The 21,903-nt window shown below is 41.3% G+C and overlaps 1 long non-coding RNA gene across 1 annotated transcript in view; it reads left to right on the top strand.

Annotated features, from left to right (window-relative positions):
• Positions 1–21,086, top strand: part of LOC128106412 (uncharacterized) — a 100,074-nt gene extending 78,988 nt beyond the window's left edge. The window contains exon 3 of the long non-coding RNA XR_008216701.1: positions 11,489–21,086. This is a non-coding gene — a long non-coding RNA (uncharacterized LOC128106412). The remainder of the gene's footprint in view (positions 1–11,488) is intronic.
• The last annotated feature ends 817 nt before the right edge of the window (positions 21,087–21,903 follow it).

The raw sequence follows: 21,903 nt of genomic DNA on the forward strand, positions 1-21,903 counted from the left end.
GTGAGTGTATGGGATGCAGGGGAAGTACCATAGAGCTAGAAGACTGGAAGAGCTCACTGTGCCCTGGACCCTTCTGTGTACAGAGTTCTTACACAGAACAGGGAACCAAACATGAACAGGAGATACAGCAGCCCTGAGGGAGGGAAATCAGTATCTGTCACAGGTCAGAGCAGGCTTTAGAAGTGTGTTCAATCACTGTTACTGATTGAGGAAACAAGAATGGGAAATTAGACAGTGGCTTTGGCCAGATAAGGTAAGGGAGATGTCAACTTGACCTCAAACTGAAGCCATGCTTATGGACATGAAATTAGGTTATTCGTGAGCTTAATACAGTGGGATGAGAGCTGAGATGCAGCCCCTGAGAGACAGGGTGGTGAAAAAGTGGGGAGACCAAACTCAAGCTATTCTTGCTGTGAATTTTGCAGCAATGAGGAGAGGAGAAATGGAGAAATATCAAAAGAGCATTTCTTTGTTTATATGAATATGCTAATAAGGAAAAATGGGGGGCTGATGCTGCAAAAGGGGTTGACAACCATTAAGTTACCCAATATTGAAGTATTTCAGAACATAATAAGTGGGATTACACAAAATTCAAAAGCCTTTGCACAGCAAAAGAAACTATCAACCGAGTAGACAGCCTCCAGAAGGAGAGAAAATCTTTGCCAGTTGTGCTTCAGACAGGGGTTAGTAACTAAAATACATAAAGAATTGTAAAAGTTATACACCAAAAAAGGCCAGAACTGCCAATCAATAAATGGACCAGTAAACTAAGCATATTTTTCTCAAAAGAAGAAAGAAACACAAATGGCCAATAAATGTTTTATTATATGAGCCGTCAGAGAAGTGCAAATTGAAACTAGCTTGAGATTCTGTCCATCCCCAATTAAAATGACTATGATCATTTAGTCATCTGACTAAAACAGATGACAAGAAATGCTGGTGAGGATGTGCTGAAATAGGAACTCCTATTCACTGCTGGTGGGAGTATGAACTGGTGGATCCACTATGGAAATCAATGTGAAGGATTCTGGGGGATTCTGAGAAATCCAGAAATAGAACTGTCATAAGTCTCAGATCTATCATGTCTGGTATCTATCCAAAGGGCTACACATCCTGCCATGGAGATACTTGCATATCTATGTTTATTGCTTCGAGGAAATAAAATCCACTTAGACATCCATCAACTCATAAATAGACAATAAAAATGTGGTACATATACACAATGGTATTCTATGCAGCTATAAAGAAAGATGAAATCCTCAGGAAGTTGCTAAAACTGGAAAATATTGTATTAATAGCTAATAATTAATTAGTTAGATAATCCAGGCTCAGAAAGATAACTACTGCATGTTGTCTCTCATGTGTAGATTCTACTTTCGAATGATTAAATATATCTATTTAGGTGAGGGCTTTGAAAATGGGGACTTTAAGGGAAAGAAAATAGGAGGACAATAGAACACAAGATAAAAAAAAGGAAGTGGGAAGGCTGGGGCCTGGAAAAGTACATCGGGGCAGAGTGATATGGGTAGGAGAAGTGGAGAGGCTGGGGGTTGGGATTCAACCAAACCTAAGCATGTATGAAAATGTCATAAGGATACCCATTACTTTGTAAGCTTAATTAATTAATTAATTAAAGTACAAGAATACATAACTACTAAAGTATTTCTTTTGCATTAACTCCAAATGAAATGAAGACATAAGTTCAGTTGAGGAAATCCTCCAACTCTAAATATGAAGTATCGAACTCTCAGTCTTTTGCATGTCCTAAGTTCTTAGCTCTTTTCAAAAGAATAGAGCAATGGTAACAGCAGATATATTCTGACAAAGGCAACCTGGGTACCACTTCTGCCAGCCTTGAAGATGACCTTCTCAGTTAGTGATCTAAAGAGGAGAAGGAAGAGCACAGTGAGCTGGTGTCCCCAACATGACTCAGAATGTATGTACCAGAATTCCAGCACACAAACCTCCTCTTCAGCACACTCATTGCAATTCCCCAAACAGCCAAGAGATGACCAACAGGAAAAACAGGGGCTGGTCAAAGCCCTTCTCCTGTCTAAACATGAAGGCATGAGTAACAGAGACAAAAGCTATTCTATAATATACCTTTCCCATCTATCATAAAGGCTGATCAGTGAGGACTTTCTTCTAACTAGTGGGTTCCCTCACCCCCAAATGAAGAATGATGAGAAAACTGTAGGCTGGTTGTTGTGAAGTGAGAGGCTCCACTGGTCCCCACATAAATGGACAGTCAGGGATTGGGAAGTGTCTGCATTTTCTTGCATTTGATGAAGAAATAAACGTCTTGCTTTTTCGGTCTTTGTGATACAGAAGAACTCTGATATAATTGAGGGGAATTATAACAGAATTAATAATACAAGTAAGACATTTTAAAAAAGCCACTGCCTTTGTTCCCTTGGAACAAGTGACACTGGTTAGCAAGATTATTCAATTTGAAATAATTAGGTTTCTGGTTCCTGTAATTTAGGTCTTACCTGTCACTGTAAATTATCTAAATTGGTGTATATATATTTATGTATGTAATTGTATCACGTCAATAAGGCTAAACTTTTAAAATACTACATTCAAAGATTATATTCATTTTCTAATTAGGAAAAAGTAATACATTTGAAATATACTTTTGACAGAAAGACAAAAAGGTATTTGCATAATTATTTTATCATAGGACACTGCTTAGATCATAGCTAAGGTTATAGATACAGATTCCTTTTAAACACTTATTTCATGTGCTCAAGTTTTCTTCTTGTCAAAGAAATTCTAAAAAGCCATCTAGCATCCTATTAAATAATATACAACTTGGGGTGCGGAGATATATTAATCTATAATGACAGTGTGTCTTTTGCTATATGCTTCCAGATCTTACTAAATCCAGCCGTGACTGTGGGGAATTCATTCCAATTCCATTATTTAGCTCAGTAGAATTTTATAGCCATTAAAAGCAAAGCACTAATTCCTTTCACTGAGTTTGAGCAAGGCATTGTTTAATATATTTAATTATAATCCAATTGAGTCCCAGTTCACTATTAGCTCACTGATGGACTTCAAATGTTATTATTAATAATAACTTCTATTGCATACTTATTCTTCCTTATTCTATATCAAGCACTAAACTGTGTACTTTACATACATTATCTGTTTAATCTTCTAAATAACCACATGAATTAAGTACTATTTGTGTCCCAGATTTGCATATTAGGAAAAGAGGTTCAGAAAGGTTGTGCAGTTTGCCCAAGATAAGTTTGTTAGAGCCAGAATTGCATGCAGGGCCCTTCTTGGGGCATATTATGACATACTGAGACAGAGAAGGTCTTCATCCCAAACCTCATAACCCTGTAACACAGCCCTACTCAGTAAACTCTGTAGCTGTTCATCTCTAGCAATCGGCTGAGGCAAGGGATGCTTGTGACCGTTCCCCATGAAACTCTTCATGGCTCTGCATTGTTCAAAGAAACAAGAGAGCCAGCAGACAAATGTGCAGGAGGGTTTGGGACAGTCACTCATCCCTCTAACCACCTATTTATAACACTTACTATTTATTAAACTCCACTGTGTACTAGGAAGTGTGCTAGAATGAAGAACAGAACCGATGTGGCCTTCAGAATCAATACAGCCTGTGTCAAATGAGACAAAGTCAACTAAATAAAACACAAATTAACTAATATGATAAGCATGGTAGGAGGATAGGGCTAACCCAGTCTCTATGAAAGAGATACAACAGTTTGATTACTCTTTGGAGTCAAGAGAAGCGTCTTCAAAGAAGGGTCACTAGAGCGGCAACTATTACAGGCGTATCCCACAAGAAGGTTGGGGGAAGAGATTCTGTTTATACATTCATTCAGAAGACTCTGCCCCCTGTACAATGGTTCAGGGAGTAAGAGGGCTTGTCATGCAAGCATGAGGCCCTGAGTTTGACAGTACCCAAGCTGAAACATAAGAATTTGTTGAGGGCTGTCTGTGCACAAAGCAGGGTGCTAGATCCCAGCCATACCAGTGATACATAAGAACCAGGTTCTCACTGGACAGCTTCTAGTCTAATGAAATGTCACACACTATGTCTCAGTGAAGCTATAGGCCATTACTCCTGGAGATAGATGACTTAGAAAGAAAAAATACCAGTGAGTCAGTGAGTGGAAATACCTGCTAGTCGTGTGGGTTTTGTTATGGTTAATTAGGACAAGCACTTCATATACGTTCTTCCGGAAACTTTGAGTCACAACTGCTATGCCTTCTGGACAGGGGTTAAGGTACAAGCACACAACTGGTCAAAGTGCAGACAATGTCAGTAGAGTGAGTGCTCAACTAGACACTGTCTTCTGGACATGACAGAACCACTGTATTCTTTAACTCACAGCAGCTGTGCTCACAGAACACCATCAAGCCAGTCGACATTCTAGCTTGGAGAGGGGAGGCGTTCATGGGCCCTGACTCCTAAAGGAGAAGCCGTCGACAGTTGATGGCTTTTAGGGGAGGGAGAGCCAGTTTTCTTTGATTTGATCACAATCCAGTGGATGGCCCCACACCCCGGAGCATATGGACAGCACCAGTTGGTAATGCTAGGTTATTTTAAAATTAGCAAGAAAGATGACACAGAGTTGGGAGGGGTGTGAGGTGGGGTGGATCTGGGAGCAGTTGGAGGAGGAAGAGTGGTGAACGTCATCAAACTACTTTGTATGAAAATTTCGAAGAGTTCATAAAGCAGTATATTTTTAAAAGCTAGTGCTGTGCCGAGAAAGCATAATCATTAAGTTCTCCAAAAAAGCATTTAGCACATTATGCACATTCAACTCAGAAGTTAAGGAAAATAAATAAGCACATTGGGGGTATAGCATCTTGTGACATGCACACATGGGCTTCTTAGGTGTGACTATGCTACTAAATCATTTGGTTCCTACCGCAGAAACAGAAACATACTAGTCAGTCATTTCTGCCCACCTGATCATTAGCCCTGGTAACCTTTCCCATGTACACACCGGGTGGGGTGCTGGCCGTCCTGTGAAAGACGCTGAATTTATAGGTGCTGAGTGAAATCTCCGTCCTCTGTTTGTCTGACCTGTAGCCTCGCCATTTTAAGAGGCATTTAATAGATATCTATTAACCTTTTAAATTTCAAACAACATTACAGCTATTGTCATAATTCAGCATTTACAGGAGAAAAATTCCCACTTACAATGGCCATATAGAGCCAAGAGTGCACTTTCTCTCTGGAGACTAAATCCAGAGAATTAACTTCAAACAGGATGCTTCAGGCATTTCTGTTGGTTACGGTAAAAAAAATTTCCACTCTCCCTGGAAAATTTTGAAACAAATAATAAAACAACTAGATAATAGACAACAACCAAACAAAAACTCACAGACTAGCAAAGTACCAAAGTGATGTGAGGCAGTTACATCATCCTTAATGAAACACCACCCAGATGCTTTGAAATGGGCCTTGAAAAGATCCTTCATCCTGGGGGCAGGGCAATGTCAAGGCCCTGACATTGGTGATGAAAGCACCTCCTCTTCAGCCTTGGGTCTCTCACCCCTCACTCAGGCTGCCGCCACCACCCAAATCTAAGATGCGCTGTCCGTGTTAATTCAAGTATCACCCAAATCTTCCCTTTCATGTCCAACAGAGTCCAGGACAAATAAGAAAACATTACTTTAAGTAAATAAGGGAAAGAGGTTGAGATCGAAACACACAACCATATCTACTCAGCTTCTGAAAACAGGGCTTGAGTTCCTGGACTCCAGACCTACCTCCTCCCAGCCCCAAGTCTGACTCCTAGTGGTAGACTGCGTCTTGGTGCCCAGCATCTCAGAAGATATTCTAGAAGAGAAGAAACTACGAGAGATATTGTCCCTTCTGCCTCAAGAATGCGGTTCAGGGGAGGTCTCTTCCTGGGACTGAGGACTGAGATTACTGGCCTTCACAGGACACAATACTCGCTATTCATGGTGAAGCCTCATTTAAGGCTCACACAAAACAACCGTGTATGAACACACTGTGATGTTATCTACACAAGAAGTCATGGTTGAAGAATAGGAGGGAGAACATGGGTCTCCCTAAATATCAAACAAGTCAACTAAGCATTAGCAAGACCTAAGAATGAATAATAAAACCAAAGCTCAGCCGGGCGGTGGTGGCGCACGCCTTTAATCCCAGCACTCGGGAGGCAGAGCCAGGCGGATCTCTGTGAGTTCGAGGCCAGCCTGGGCTACCAAGTGAGTTCCAGGAAAGGCGCAAAGCTACACAGAGAAACCCTGTCTCGAAAAACCAAAAAAAAAAAAAAAAAAAAAAAAAAAAAACCAAAGCTCATGGGGGAAGGGCCACAGCATAATATTCCACTAGATAACTAATGAAAACAAAATCCAGGGAACTGGGGAAGACAACAAAGGTGACCATGATCTTAACATTTCCATCCTTGCAGCTGTTCTCCAGCCAGACATTTGAAGTCACTCTGCAAACCTCTCTCATAGAGGCTTCTTTTCTCCTTGCTGTGAGTCTGTGACAACGGAAGATCTAAATGTCAGAGAAAAACTGTGTTAACAACTTTGTGTCTAAGCGACAGGAAGGAAGTCCTCTGGTCTTAACCAGTCACACACCTGGAAAGTGTACTATCCAGATGAACTCTGACACCCAAACAACCTTACACAGCACAACATAGGGAAAATAGTAAGACGATCTTCATCAAAGATACAAACTCCTCTGGTTCTTCAGTTCAGTCAAATGAGCTCGGTTATTGATGGTATTAGCAAGATATACCCAATGCATGCTCTTAAAAAGGAGTTTCCGCCATCACCAGAATGTTGTAAAAAATATCAAGTCACCACGTTTTACTGAAAAATTCCACCCATGAAGTCGTCAAGATGCACACGTATGACAGTGCATAAAAAAAATTAGGTGGAAGTTTCCAATGTTAAACATCAAATGTGTTAAACTACTGTATTGGCTTATTACCATTATATAGTGATATGATTTAAGATTATGTTTTGCATTTATTGATTGAAGTCTGATATTAACAAAACGTGATTTTAATAGTGACTCCAGAGAAAGAATTCAAATATTTTTCTTTTTGCTAGGCCCAGACCCAAAAGGAGCTAGAAACATTGCAAAGCCAGGTGCAGCCCACTTCTAATTAGTTCTGCTCCCGTCAAATCTGTCTCCCAACTACTTTTTTTTTTTTTTTTTAAAGAGGGTTAGGAACACTAAATATATTCTCATTTCTATTTGTATGCATGCTGGGGTAGATAAAGCAAAAATGATAATTTACTTTTTTTTTTTTTTTTTTTTTTTTTTGGTTTTTTCGAGACAGGGTTTCTCTGTGTAGCTTTGCGCCTTTCCTGGAACTCACTTGGTAGTCCAGGCTGGCCTTGAACTCATAGAGATCCGCCTGGCTTTGCCTCCCGAGTGCTGGGATTAAAGGCATGCGCCACCACCGCCCGGCTGATAATTTACTTTTAACAGTTAAAGCAGTTTTTCCTCATCATGGTAACTCCTCAGTATTTTCAAAGAGCCCAGGCAGACAACCACCACTCAGGCAACACTTCCCAACTCCTCTCTGCCAAAATTCCCCCCCACTTGGAATCTTTTAAATTTTCACTTATAAGGCCTGGGGATTTGGTTCAATGGTAGAAATCGTGTCTAACATGCACAGGGCCCTGGGTTCAGTTGCCAGCTTACAGCTCCCAACACCCGAACCCTTTCCCTGACCAAAACCAAAACATTTACGACCATGCTCCTGTCTAGTCAGTTACTATGTAAGTAGAGACTATGGGCCTGGAGGGAGGGGCAATGGATCATAGGAACCTACAGATACACTTGCACATAGTTTAGGAAAAGGAGAAACGGGGGCCTCCAAAGTCCTCTGCTCTCCATTTCCACACCTTCTGTGTGACCCAGCTATTAGTAAGGAAGTTGAGAACAAAGGTGTTCTGTTTCTTACAGAAGAGGAAACTCACAAAGATGGCAGTATTTCACCGGATTGGCCACCTCCTGCTTCTAGGGTGTAGGCTGCTTCTCATGAGGCAGTATGAAGACATACGTGCCGTTGGCATAGTCAGTTAAAATCCCCGCTGAGGGAAGGAAGGACTCCAGATACCAAGTACTCAGCTTCGACTTCTTAAATCTTTGTCTTTTGTTGTTGTTGATGACGATGGTCCTGCTTGGTACCTCAGATGTGATAATTAAGCTCTCTTTCTACTTTGTGTTTTGAAACGTGTCTCACTAAGTTGCCCAAAACTGGCCTTGAACTTGCTGTCCTTCTCCCTTAGCTTCCCTGGTAGCTGGGATTCTGGGCCTGAACCAACAAGCTTGACTGAATGTTTTTTGTTTTTTTGGTAAATTTATGTGTGTTGGGGAATGTTTGTGAGAGGGTATGCCACATGTGTATGGGTGCCTGTGGAGGCCAGACAAGGGTGCTGCATCTCCTGGAACTGGACTTACAGGCAGTTTCTACTCTCCATCCCCTCAATGTGTGTGCTAGGAACCAAACCGTGTCTTCTGGAAGAGCAGCAAGTGCTCTTAACCACTGATCCACCTCCCCAGGCCCCAAACTACATTTTTATACAACTGTCCTTGAGGCCCATTGCTTCTGAACTCTCCCATCATTGAATCTCTCAGAAGGAAGCAGCAGGATGGTGACTATAATAACCTCTTACGTGGTCTGGCCATCTGAATCCTGTACTTAGAGTAAAAACTATTCCATCAAACACCAGAAATTCTTGGGGAACTGTGGCTGGACCTGTTCAATAGGAGGCATTTCCATGAGAGGAAATGAACTCAGACCCTGGCTGTTACAAACTTAAGCCTAAACCTTGAGCAAGGTCCTTCATCTCCTGGTCCTGTTTGTACAACCTTAGAAAGTCGTGGACTAGACGGAATCCTGGGGTTCCTTCCAGATCCTAAGTTCTACGGCCTGTGATTATTTTATGGGTGGTACAACTCAGTCCTTAGCAGAAATTGAAACTGTCAGTAAAATCCTCCTCTTTAAATATCTCTAAAACACAGAGTTCTCATTCTGTAATAATCTTTCAGTCTTCAGCTCCTGCCAACACTCCTAAGTTTACGTCTTTGTCAACCAAGGATGGGAAAATTGGATGAAGCTGGATCAAGTCTCAGTTTACAATTTTTGTCTAGGAAGGATTTATTTTGCTTAATTTTTTTTAACTGATGTTAATTTTCAGGAAAATTAGGTCCAATTGTTTCTGAATAATTCTGTAACTCAGCAGAATCAAGTTAAATTTAGTCTAGTTATTTTCTGTGCAATCCCGTACCCCATATGCTCCTTTCTCTTTCCTTAACTGTGACAAAAAAACCAATGTAAAAGGTTCAGAGCTGGTTTTATACATGAGGTTCACAGATTTTGAAAGACTGAATTTGTCCAAGGTGTCTCTCAATTCAGTTTACTAGGCAGGCCTACATGGAGAGCATGGCTACCCTCCGGGATTGACTGTGAAATCTTTGGCCCAGTTCATCCCTTTTCCATGAGGTCTTGAACCTGCTCTTCTATAATACAAAAAGCATTACTTATAACAGCTTCAAGTATGCCATCTCTTCATGGCTTCCTTAGAACTCCATGGTAGCAGGACATGGTCAATGTGTTCAGCCTAAATTACTACAGAGGAGAAATTGTTAGACAGCCTTGCCCACAGGAGGAAATTACCTGTCTGGTTCCCACAAAGTCAGGCATCAAGGTGCACAAAACACATAAATAAACATACTCTACCATGAAGTAACACACACTGGAATGAATGAATAAAACTTTCTAAAAGAGGGCCGAAATGTGGCTCTGTGGTAGAGTAGTTGACCAGCATTCCCAAGACTCTGGGTTCAATCCCTAGCACTGCAAACAATAAAACAAACAAAATAAAGTTGTAAAATGATAAATTACAACTTTACTCTTTCTAGACTGGTCTTTGGGATTTACACTGGAAACAAGAATTTTCTAAGAGAAAACAAAACAAAAAATTACACTATGTAATTTTTTTTACTTTAATAAACTTTCAATCATAATAAAGGATTCCCCAGTGCCTGTGGTGTGACACCTTGCACAGCCTTGGTGCAGTGGGGGAGGGGCTTGGACCTGCCTAGGCTCAATGTGCTGGGCTCTGCTGACTCCCCATAGGAGACCTCGATTTGGGGAATGTGGGGATGCGGGGCGGCTTAGGAAAGAGAGCTGGGGGGTGGGAGGAGGAGGGGGGAGGTCTGTGGATAGCATGAGGAATGAGTAGAAAATTTCTTAATAAAGAAAAATAAAAATTAATAATAATAATAATGGATTCCAAACTTCTCTGGCAAATGCAACCAAGCAATATTAAAAATTATAGAATTCAATAGCACTTGCTATTATTTTCTTATCAACGAATTACTTTTGTAACAGAATTAGCCAGGACAATCAGTTAAAACAGTCATTTTGACCACATCTCTTCATGGAATTGAATTTTACTAATTGTTTTAGAATGCTAACATAAACCAAATTACCTTTTCTTCCCAGTGATCTCTGCCTTTGCTTAATGCTCATTCATTCATAAAATGAATGTGAGTGCTGTGTGTGGGCCCACTGCTGGTCCCCAAGACACAGCAGGGAACAATATAGATTTAGTCACACATGGAACGTATTTTATTAGTAAGGAATAAGTAATGAACAGTCACATACATAAGAATGGGGTTTAAGTAAATTAAAGGAGGCCAACAGAGGCTGGCCAGTGTGGGCAGATACTGTGGCTGGGGTGTTTGTGGACTGTCTCCTCAAGGAAGAAACAGTGAGACTGAGATTTGATAGGTGAGCACCAGCCCACAAAGAGACTGAGGAAAATATAGTCCAGGCAGAGAAACAGAAGAGGCCGAGATGAAGACAGGAAGGAGCTTTGAATCTTTGAGGGTTTGAAACAGAAGGTTAGCGTGGGAGACTGCCATAGTGCATGAAGTTGAGAACTAGCAGGGGTGGACCCAACAAAGCAGGATGAAGCATTTGCCACAGGGCATACGGGTAGGGATATGATGTCGTTTGTTACCGAAAGACCCCTGTGGCTGCCAGGGAGGGTGAATTGCAGATGGGCATGAGCAGCCTTTTGCTCAGGTGTGACATGGGAGGTCACAAATTTGACAGTGGCAGTGAGGACAAAGCAAACAGTAAGAGACAGATCCCCTAGGAAAGTCGGCAGGACCTGGTGACCGTCTGACTGTGGGGAAGGGCGGCTAACTCCAGCCTGATTGAAATTAATGAGATCCACTAATTAGGATAGCATTTTACCACAAACAAATTATTAAGCTCTTTCCCTGCCAAGTGCCATGTCCTGCCTTTAGGAATAAGGCTTAAAGATCATTAAAACAGAGGCTGGCAGGAGTCAAGGGGCCTTTAGTAATTTCTAACCATAGGGAAGGGAACCACAAGGGAAGTTATAATATCATGTCACAGTCACAAAGCATGTTGCTGTTTACAAAGTGCTTTTTATAACCATGGCTTCTCTCACTTTTATCTTTCTTCAGGTTACATGGGATTTCCACACAATGGACTGTGTTCACAGCCTGCTGCCTTTGCATGCCTGACACACCTGGATTTGGATGGAGAGTTTGTTGACAGTGCCTGTCCCAAGTTGGGTCCCCCCCGCAAATCATTGCTTCTGACAGGAGCTCCTCTTCAGACAGCAATAGTCTTCAGTAATTTAAAAGAAACATTTTTTCATTATCTTCTTATTTCAGGGCTATGCAGTGATCACCCAGCAGACATATGAAAATAAGATTCAATTGGATTGTTAAGAATTCAGCATTAGGCGAGCCTTGAAATGATTATGCTTTGCTCTGAACGAAAGGGAAAGTCATATTGTTATGCATGAATTAATGTAGGCCATGACCTACCAGGCCTGCACACAGATCAAAGCAGGTGCTTGCCCCAAAGCAGATTGAAGGTGGGGGGTGTAGCCTAACAAAGGCTGTGATCTTTCCAAGCAAATGGCCATGGTGCTGTCTCTTCGTAAGAGCATCAGCCACAAGGTTCCAGAGTCTGGGACATGGGTGCTAGGAGATGCTGCTATATCAGAAAGGGCACTGAATCATATGTCAAGCTGGTCTGTGACCTGAGTAGGCAATAAAGAAGTAGAAAGTACACCCCCACACTTCCCCTTCCCATAAGAAATCTCAGAATAACGTTTGGGGATAGAAGCTTTGGCAGCTAAGAACTCAAGGGTTCAGAGTTGGGTTGATAATGGGAACTTGGCTTTTCCTATGAGACAGGGGGAAAAAAAACCACCTCTTCCAGGGAGAATAAAGACCAAACATGTAATAATCTTTGTACAGTGGGGCTAGACATGATTGTGAAATTTGACTGACCTTGTGAAAGTTAATGTGTATTAGACACGAAAATAAGCAGTTGCCTGGTCTTTCTGACCATCCTGCATCATGGAGGAAGAAGCCTTGTCTCAAAGCCTTGTGCCTGACTCCTGAGCCAACCAACATGCTTTCCTACAGCCCAATACTCCAGCATCTGGGTCTGGTACCCATCTGCCTGAGCCAAGGAAATGTCCAGCGCTGTCAGCTGTCAGTCTGCACTGGGTTGGAAAGAGTGCTGCCGCAGTCTGAACACGCGGCAAGGAAAGGGTGATGAAGAGCTACTGTTTCACGACTTCGGTCTCCTCCGTTGTCCTCTTGGCTAGAACCAAGCACTGTGCTTGAGACAGTAAGAAACGGAGCTCATTCCAGGGCCATCAGAAGAACCCCAGCAGGCAGGGCTTTGTGAAGCCTTCTGAAAATTAGCAGCAATTTTCCCAGAGATTCTTTTTTTTCCCCCTCAAGGTCTGATTTTTTTCTCTCTTGTTTTGTTTTTTATTGAAAAAAGTTTTAAAACAACATTTTTTTTTGGCGTTTTAAAATCACAGATGCCTGGGATTCAGTGCCTCCTGAGATCTTGCTCTCTCTTTCTTTTTTTTTTAATTAAATTATTTCATTTATTTTACATACTGACCACAGTTTCCCCTCCTTCCTCCCTTCTGTTCCCTCCCCCCATACAACATATTTTGACCATATTTTCTCCTCTCACTATTCCTCCCAGATCCTCCACCTCCCCATCTACCAAACTTTAGATTCTCTGTCTCTTTCTCCCCATCTCCTCTCTCTCTCTCCCTCCCTCTGCCCTCCCTACTTCCCCTCTCTCACTTCAAAACAAAACCAAAACAAACAAAACAAAACAACACATGCAAAAGAAAACAAAAACAAATAATCAAAAGATCAAAAAGACAAAACAATGCTCAACTAAAGCAAAATAAGACAAAAAGTCTACAAAAATACCTTCAAGTTTGTTTTGTGTTGGTCAACTACTGCTGGGCACAGGGTCTGCTTCGAAGTGTGGCTAATAGACCTAGTGAGACTCCATTGGAGGAAACTGATTTTTCCTTTGCCAATAGGTATCATTTGCAGATTGTTTCTTGGTTAGGGGTAGGAGCCAGTGTCCACTTCTCTAACTCAGTGCTGGAACCCTGTCTTGTTTGAACCTGTGCAGTCTTGTGTGTGTTGCCACATTCTCTGTGAGTTCATATGTGTATCAGTCCTGTTGTGTCTGGAAGACACTGTTTCCTTGAAGTCATACATCACCTCAGCTCTTATCATCTTTCAGCCTCCTTTTCCACATAGATCCTTGAACCTTGAAAGGAAGGTGTAGACACACTGTTCTCTCCCACCCACCAGTTACTGAATAATCACTCAGAGGCGTAACTTATAAATGCTCGACCAATAGCTCAGGCTTATTATCAACTAGCTCTTACATGTAAATTAACCCATAATTCTTATCTATGTTTAGCCACATGGCTTAGTACCTTTTTTCAGTATGGTAGTCTCATCTTGCTTTTCTGCATTTGCTGGTGACTCTCTGATTCTGCCTTCTTCTTCCCAGAATTCTCCTAGTCAGGCTCTCATACTCAATCTTTTTTTGCCTAGCTATCAGCCAGTCAGTTTTTTATTAGCAAATGAGAGTAATAAATATTCATAGTGTAGAAAAGAATTGTTCCACAGTGGGAAGGGTTTGATGAAGATATCCCATTTAAGACTAGGTGCTCTAAAGTCTCTCACTTTCTGAACATTGTCCAGTTGTGAGTCTTTGTGTTAGTTCTTATTTACTGCAACAAGAAACTTTTCTGATGGAGGCTGAGCAAGGCACTGATGTATGGGTATAGCAATATGTCATTAGGAATCATTTTATTGTTGTTTTCCTTTAGCAGAATAGTAGTAGTCTCAGGTGCTTGGCAACCCAAGAAATGTCAGACATGGGTTCCATCTCATGGTGTGGGCCTTACATCTAATCAGAAAGTGGCTGGTTATTGCCAAAACATTTGTGCTATTATTGCACCAGTTTATCTTGCAGGCAGGTCACTGTTATAGGTCACAGGGGTTGCAGCTGGTAGATATTGATGATTACCCTTCTCTTCCAGTGGTGTGGGAAATACCTTCCAGCACCATGAATAATAGCCAGTAGGGTGTGAAGCTTCTAGATAGGCATCAGCTCAATTTCTCTAAGTTCAATGAAATATGTAAGCCTTTTTTTTCAGTAATATACCCTTATCAATGTCTAAATATTTACTTGTTACTCTTAAAGACTTATTTTTACTGGATTCAGACTTAGAAGTAGAAGTTCTCAGCAAGGACAGCCTATATCTCTTGGAAATCTACCCCTGGTGTTTTCCTTTGGCTTCCTTCATTATCTTGGCCAAAAGTTTAATATATTCTTCAGTCTGCTCCTTGTTTAGCTTAGTGCATTGTTTCTTCAGAACAATAAATCAACATTTGAGTTACAGAACATGTGGAGTAAGAGATGCTGAATCTTGGGCTTATCATATTCTTTGTTTAAGGGCTTTCTTTCAACATGTTGGAGGACATCATCCTCTTTAGAGAGACTGAAAGCTTTTGAATCCTGTTAGCTCTTTGTGGTCTCAGCTGCTGAGGCACAATAGTATCTGTCAGTCCAAGAATATCCTTCTCTCGTGTGTTTGCAATAACCAAGTTGAGAACACTCAGACTTGTAGGTGGAAGTTTTCCTGCCCCAACTGCCTGCTCCCAAATAACTAGCAGCTGCTTCCCAAATAACTGACTTAGAGACTTAATATAAATTATAAATGCTTGGTCGATAGCTCAGGCTTGTTATTAGCTAACTCTTACATTTAAATTAACCCATGTTTCTTATCTATGCTTTGCTATGTGGCTTGGTACCTTTTCTCAGTATAGCATGCCCATCTTGCTCTCTCTGCATCTGCCAGTGACTCTCTGACTCCACCTTTCTTCATCCCAATATCCTCAGTTTATTGTCCTACCTAACTTTATCCTGCCTTGCTATAAGCTAATCAACTTCTTTATTAACCAATGAGAGTAATACAAAATCACAGTATACAAAAGGATTATTTTGCAACATAGACTAGCATCTACAATGCATTCTCAAACTGACATGCTCTTCCTCTCTTCAGTTCTCCTTGGGTTACAACTAGAATGCCCCATATTAAATAGCAAGAGCACTCTGCTGTGTGTTAAGACACCTTGTGTCTTAGGAAAACCTTGTTTGTCCTTCCCATCACTGATCAGACCGTGCACCCTTCCACTCTTCACCGACAGTGTCTGCAGATACTTCTGTGCCCATGTGCTTCTCATGAAAAGTACAAATCTTGTATTCATTGTCCACTTCAATGAGCTTCTGAAACCTGATGGCTGGGAAGGAGGTATTTGGCTTCATCTTGACACAGACCCACCTAGGAAGTAACACAAAAAGGAACTCCTCAGAGATTCTTGGTAAACTGCCACAAGCCCATTTTGTATTGGCATACAAGACTGCACTTAGATTATTTCCTGGGAACCACTTCTTTATTGCTTCTTATGGTCTAATCAAGCTCTCTTGTTTTTTTTTGTTTGTTTGTTTTTTGTTTTTTCAAAACAGGGTTTCTCTGTGTAGCTCTGCTGTCCTGGAACTCACTCTGTAGACCAGGCTGGTTTCCAACTCAAAGGTGTATGCCACCATGCCTGGCCTAGCTCTCTACTTATAGAACTCACTGTTCTTTCCCTGGCTCTAAAATAAGCCCTAAACTCCTTTCTTCTGGACGGGGGAGGGGGAGAAAAGAGAGGAACAGAGGAAAAGAGAGAAGAGGGGAACAGAGAAGAGGAGAGGAGAGGAGAGGAGAGGAGAGGAGAGGAGAGAAGAGGAGAGGATGGGGCATGGCAGGGCAGCACAGGACAGGAAGACATATAGACAAAATTTTGGTTGCAGTTTAGGGAATTTGTGTTTTTTCTATCTCACTTCATCTCTATTTGTGAACCCCAGCAATCTCATTGACTACAGAATAAGACTCTTTGTTCTATAACCTCTTTCCAGAAATCTCCAATTTTTCATCTTAGGCCTGGGACCCATCTTTGGAAAACTTTCAATATTATAACACACATAAGAGTCATTGCTGAGCTTGGAGATATTGAGATAGCCTATTTCCTTTATATAATGCATGCTAATTTATAGGCATATATGCCATAATTTGGTATATGTGATAAATTTGTAACAAAACAAGTAAAAGTAATGTGTTACTGAAGCTCAAAAACAGCAATTTTTTTTCTTTATTCACACAAAAAAATGTTTAAAGTGAAGATACTATTTGGGGTGTTTATTGGGTTGGTAAAGCTATAGAGGAAAAAATGTACTTGGACGTAAACATGGTATGAAAGCCAAATAGAAGCCATTTTGTTACGCTAGCTGCTTCTGACAAAGTACCTTCATTTCTATGAGCAACACTCAATACTTTAAAACAAGACGATTCTCAACACGAAGGGATGGCTGTCACCATTTATTTTCTACTTGCTTTGTGATTACAAGTGCTGATCATAGCTCACATAGTTGTAAAATACAAACCTGCTATCATAGCTTGCATGTAATTAGTTCTAAATGTGTGGCCTATTTACAATAGCAAGAAATACACTGCGTACCACAAACACTTAAAATGCTAGCTATTGCCATGCTTTTACGACAGTCATTAACTGAGCCACAGCAGCAAATATTTAATGTGACAGCTGCATTAGCATACTGCTCTGCTGATAAAGAAGCATGCCTCGCTATTTGCAGTGTGCTGTGCCATGGTGAGCTGTACACACTGACAAGATGCTGTCTAGAAGCCTTGAGCAAGGATGGAATTCCTGCATCCTCTACTGTTCAGAGAAATAAGAAACCATTTTCACTCTGACATTGATGGGTCATTTCCTGCTTCTAGAAGGCACACCTCTTACCTAGACACATTTGACACATGCCCCCGACTTTTCTAAATCTTCAGAACATTTGGAGTTTCTGGATATCTGTATTCTCTTTTATCTCATGCCTTGTTTCACAAGGAGGTACCACAACCAGGATGATGATCTTTTGGGATTCAAAACCATTGTATTTAAAATTAAAATGATTCTCCATCCCTTGAATGTATAGAAATCTGGATATTTGGATCTCAGACTCACTACTCCTAATTCCAAATGTAGAAACTTAATGACTGTATTAGTTACCTTTGCTTAACTATGACAAAACATGACAGAAACTAATCATGAGAGAAAATATTTATTTTGACCCATAGCTTCCCCCATGGTGGTAGGGAAGGCATAAGAATGCTAATGGCATAACAACGGAGCATGTGATCAAGGCCTGTCATGTTGTGGAGGACCAGTAAACCAAGAAAGGGACCATAACCAGGAACTAGACACAACCTTCCAAAAGGCAGCCTTGGTAGTATACTTCTGACAACTCTTTCTAAATATTCTATTTTAAACATTCCTCATCTCTCAAAATAACACTGCCTTCTGGGAAACAAGCATTCAAAACATGAATCCATGAGAGATATTTCAGATTCAAACCAACATCTTCCCCTAGACCCTAAAGTCTCCTGGCCATCTTATAATGCAAAATGCATCCAGTCCCATTTCAAGAGTCCCCAGAGTGTTAACTGTCTCAACATTATTCAAAGGTTCAAAGTCAAAAGTCTCTTTTGAGACTCAAGACAAACTCACCTGTGAGATCCTATTAAAAAAAATCAAAACCAAGTCACATACTTCTAAATTACAGGGGCACCAGGAAACAGCCCCACTACCATGCCTGGGAGGGCATTGAGGAAAGACTGAACCAAAGCAAGACTACCACCCAGCAGGGCAAATATTAAATCCTATAGCTTCTTGTCTGACCTCTAGGACACATGTGCCATGATGCAAATACTGCTGTTTGACAGCCCCTCCCCCACTGCTTTACTGTGTTCCACACACATGGCCTCTCTCTTGGGCCAAGTTGGCACAGTGCCTACACCTTCCCTCAGCAGACTCCCATGTTCCTGGCATCTCCAACATCCTGGGGTCCTCACTGCACCTTGGGCTTCACCTTCTCAACTTCATACATAGCCCATTCGGGGTTCTCTGCAGGGAATCTGACCCTGATACACTTCACCTGGCTTCCCAGGTGTTCCTTTAAAATCTAACTGTAAGGGGCTGGGGAGATGGCTCAGTGGTTAAGCGCACTGACTGCTTTTCCAGACGACCTGGGTTCAATTCCCAGTACCCATATGGCAGCTCACAACTGTTTGTAACTCCAAGATCTGATACCCTCACACAGACACACATGCAGGCAAAACACTAATGCACATAAAATAAATAAATAATTTTTTAAAATCTGACTGTAAGCCTCTATGACCTCCAGATCTCTTGCATTCTTTATGCTTGCAAAAGCCATAACCACGTAGATGGTCCCAAGTTCTACTACTGACTTGAGAAGCAGAGAGGCACCAGGCTGGACCAGGCTGCAGTGGTCCCTGCGTGTCTGGGGCTCAGCTGGATTTAAGAAAATGCTTACCTAGATGCTTTTTTCCCAGTGGTGTGCCCTAGAGACCCCTTCTAGGCACTCTCTTTTTAAAAGGAAGTTAAATGAGTAAAAGCCCTGGATCCTTGACCATTGGGATCTCACCCTCGAGCACCTTTCCTACCAGCCCAGCACAAAGTGTGTGGCTTCTTTTTAAGTGTGCTAATCTCTAACAACTATAACCACTTGGTCTGTACTTTGCCTTCTCTGCAACTTTACATACTCTTTTTATCCAAACTTTTTCACGTTTCTGCTCCAGTTTTTTGTTTGTTTGTTTTGCATCTGACTCTTACTGTGAACCTGCCTAAGAGGATCTAGCAATAGCCATGCCACAACCTGATGACTGTGCTGTACCAGGCTTTTTCTTTTGGGCCACCAACCAGCTTCCAAATCATGACACAGAGACTTCTTATCAGTTTGGAATGCTCAGCCTAGCTTAGGCAGGTCTCTGGCTAGCTCTTTTAACTTAAATTAACCTGTTTCTCCCCTGGGAAGTCAGCCCAGCCTGATAGATTCAGTTGAGGCAGGTCCAGTCCCCTCCTCCCTACACCAAGGCTGAGCAAAGTGTCTCAGCATAAGCCCTAGATTCCAAAAAGCCAGCTCATGTACCAAGGACAGGTCCTGGTCCCACTGCCTGGGGGCCTCCTAAACAGGTCAAGCTAATTGACTGTCTCACTTATCCAGAGGGCCTGGTCCAGTTCCATGGGGGCTCCTCAGCTACTGGTTCACAGTTCATGTGTTTCTGCTAGTTTGGCTATTCGTCCCTGTGCTTTTTTCAATCATGGTCTCAATATCTCTTGCTCTTATAATCCCTCCTCTCTCTCACTGATTGGACTCCTGGAGCTCCACCTGGGATTTGGCCGTGGATCTCTGCATCTGCTTCCATTAGTCACTGGATGAGAGTTCTATCAATTATTAAAAAAAAAAAGAAAGAAAGAAAAAGAAAAAGAACTAACCTGTTTCTTTTTATCTACCTTTGTCTTGGGGCTTATTACCTTTCTTACTTCTGTATATCTTACTCTCACTGCTTCTCTATGTCTGCCTGGCTCCTGGTCCCAGGCATCTCCCTCATTCTCTCCTCCTTCTTCTCTCATTTCTTCTCTCAAACCTAGATTTCTTCTCCCATTTATTCTCTCTCTCCCTGCCAGCTCTGCCTACCCTTTTTTCCTGCCTAGCTATTGGCCAGCCAGCTCTTTATTAGACCAATCAAGTGTCTTAGGCAGGCAAGGTGAAGCAAATGCAACACAGCTTTTTATAATTAAATATGCATTCTTACATTGTTAAATGCAGAAAACCCAAATGTAACACACCTTTACACTGTAACACAGTCTTTACACAGAGTAATACTCTGCAGCACAGACAAATGTAACGCATCTTCACATGGTTAAAATAATATTCTACAACACTATGCTGTCCTTAAACTTCTTCTGCCCAATTACCTGATCCATTATTTTTTATTGAGTCTCACTCAAATTTTCAAAACACAAGCAAATTATAGGCAGATTCGTGGCCAGACTAGTTACTACCCCAATTCTCAGTAGAGTCCCACTTTGTTTCCTCTTGAAACCCCCAAGCACAGGCCTTAATATTCGTCTTTTTATTGGTATTCTGGTCTTCTGAACTCCCACCAGACTCACCCATTAAAACCTGCTTATAGCATTATAATGTTCTTCTAGTCAGCATCTCCATAATCTTCCAAATTTCTCCTGCCAACCCAATCCAAAAGCTGAAGAACCACATAACCAGTTTTAGTCAGAAGTAACCACACTTCTCTGGTATCGATTTCTATATTAATTATTTTGCATCACTATGGCACAATACTTGACAGGAACAACTTATGAGAGGCAATATTTATTTTGGCTCATGGATCTAGAGGATTTCCATCCCCCATGGTGAAGAAGGCATGGTGGTACTCATGTCAATAGAAGTTTGTGACAGCGGCTCCTCACATCATAGCAAACCAAGAAGCAGAGCATGGGACGCAAACCAAGAGCTGGGTATGACATTCAAAGTCCCCACTGAGCTACTTACACTCTAAAAGCTTCACAATCCCCAAAGCAGTGTCACCTGCCAGAGACCAAGTATTCAAAACCTAAGTCTATGGGGGACATTTTAGAATCAAAGCCCAAGTTCTCAAATGTCTTATTTTAAGAAATGTGTCTCCATTGGTTTCCAAATATCATTGTTTTATCCTTAGATTTTCAAGAAAACTACTTTTCCTAGACTTACTGTATTACAAAGACATAATTTCAATGTTTCTGCATAACTGTGGTAATATAGATTACTATTGTTGGTGCCACTTCTTCATGATTCCCAATCTATGATGAATAATTTCTAGTAGTCATCACCAGTACCAGGTACCAAGGTGGCATGCATGAGATACAGGTATTTACTGTATTTGAAGACATCAATGGCAGCCCAAGTCAAACAACTCATCTGTAGGATGAGTCAAGTCTAGACTAGCAATATCTGTTTCCAGATTAATTGTACCGCTTGTTCTATACTTATCTTACATAAGCATACAGTAGGAATTAAAATTTAAAGACGTACATAGATAGAGCAACAATACTATTGAGTCAAGAGAACAAATACCATATAATAGGGAGTCATGGGGCCTGTGGAAAATGAAAAGTAAATAACTGATCTGATAGGAACACTCCTACAGTGTTATCATACAGACAACATATAGTTGTCATATAGACCAAGCTTGGAGCTATAAGTCCACCAATTATTTGAGACTTAGAAAGCCTAGAATCCCTGAGAAATAGCCCCAATTTTAAATAGTAGAAACTATTTTTATTTGTATTCTGACCAAAAAAAAAAGAAAAGAGAAAAAGAAAAGAAAAGTACCTATGGACAAATTGTGTCTTTGGGCCAGCAGTGTCTAAAGTGTGGGTCATAGTATTTAGGAAACAGAAAACCGACTGAGCCTCACAGGAGAGTGTATCAATGCCTCTGACGGAGTACTGTCACCACTTGGCCACCACATTCTGCAGACTTCTGTTGCTTGTGTAGTCACTGCTGCTGATTCCAAGTTCCAGTCCAGGAAGGCATGTGTCTGGAACTAATC

The sequence above is a fragment of the Peromyscus californicus genome, unplaced genomic scaffold (assembly GCF_007827085.1).
Source record: "Peromyscus californicus insignis strain IS unplaced genomic scaffold, ASM782708v3 Scaffold_9__1_contigs__length_137607984, whole genome shotgun sequence".
NCBI lineage: Eukaryota > Metazoa > Chordata > Mammalia > Rodentia > Cricetidae > Peromyscus > Peromyscus californicus.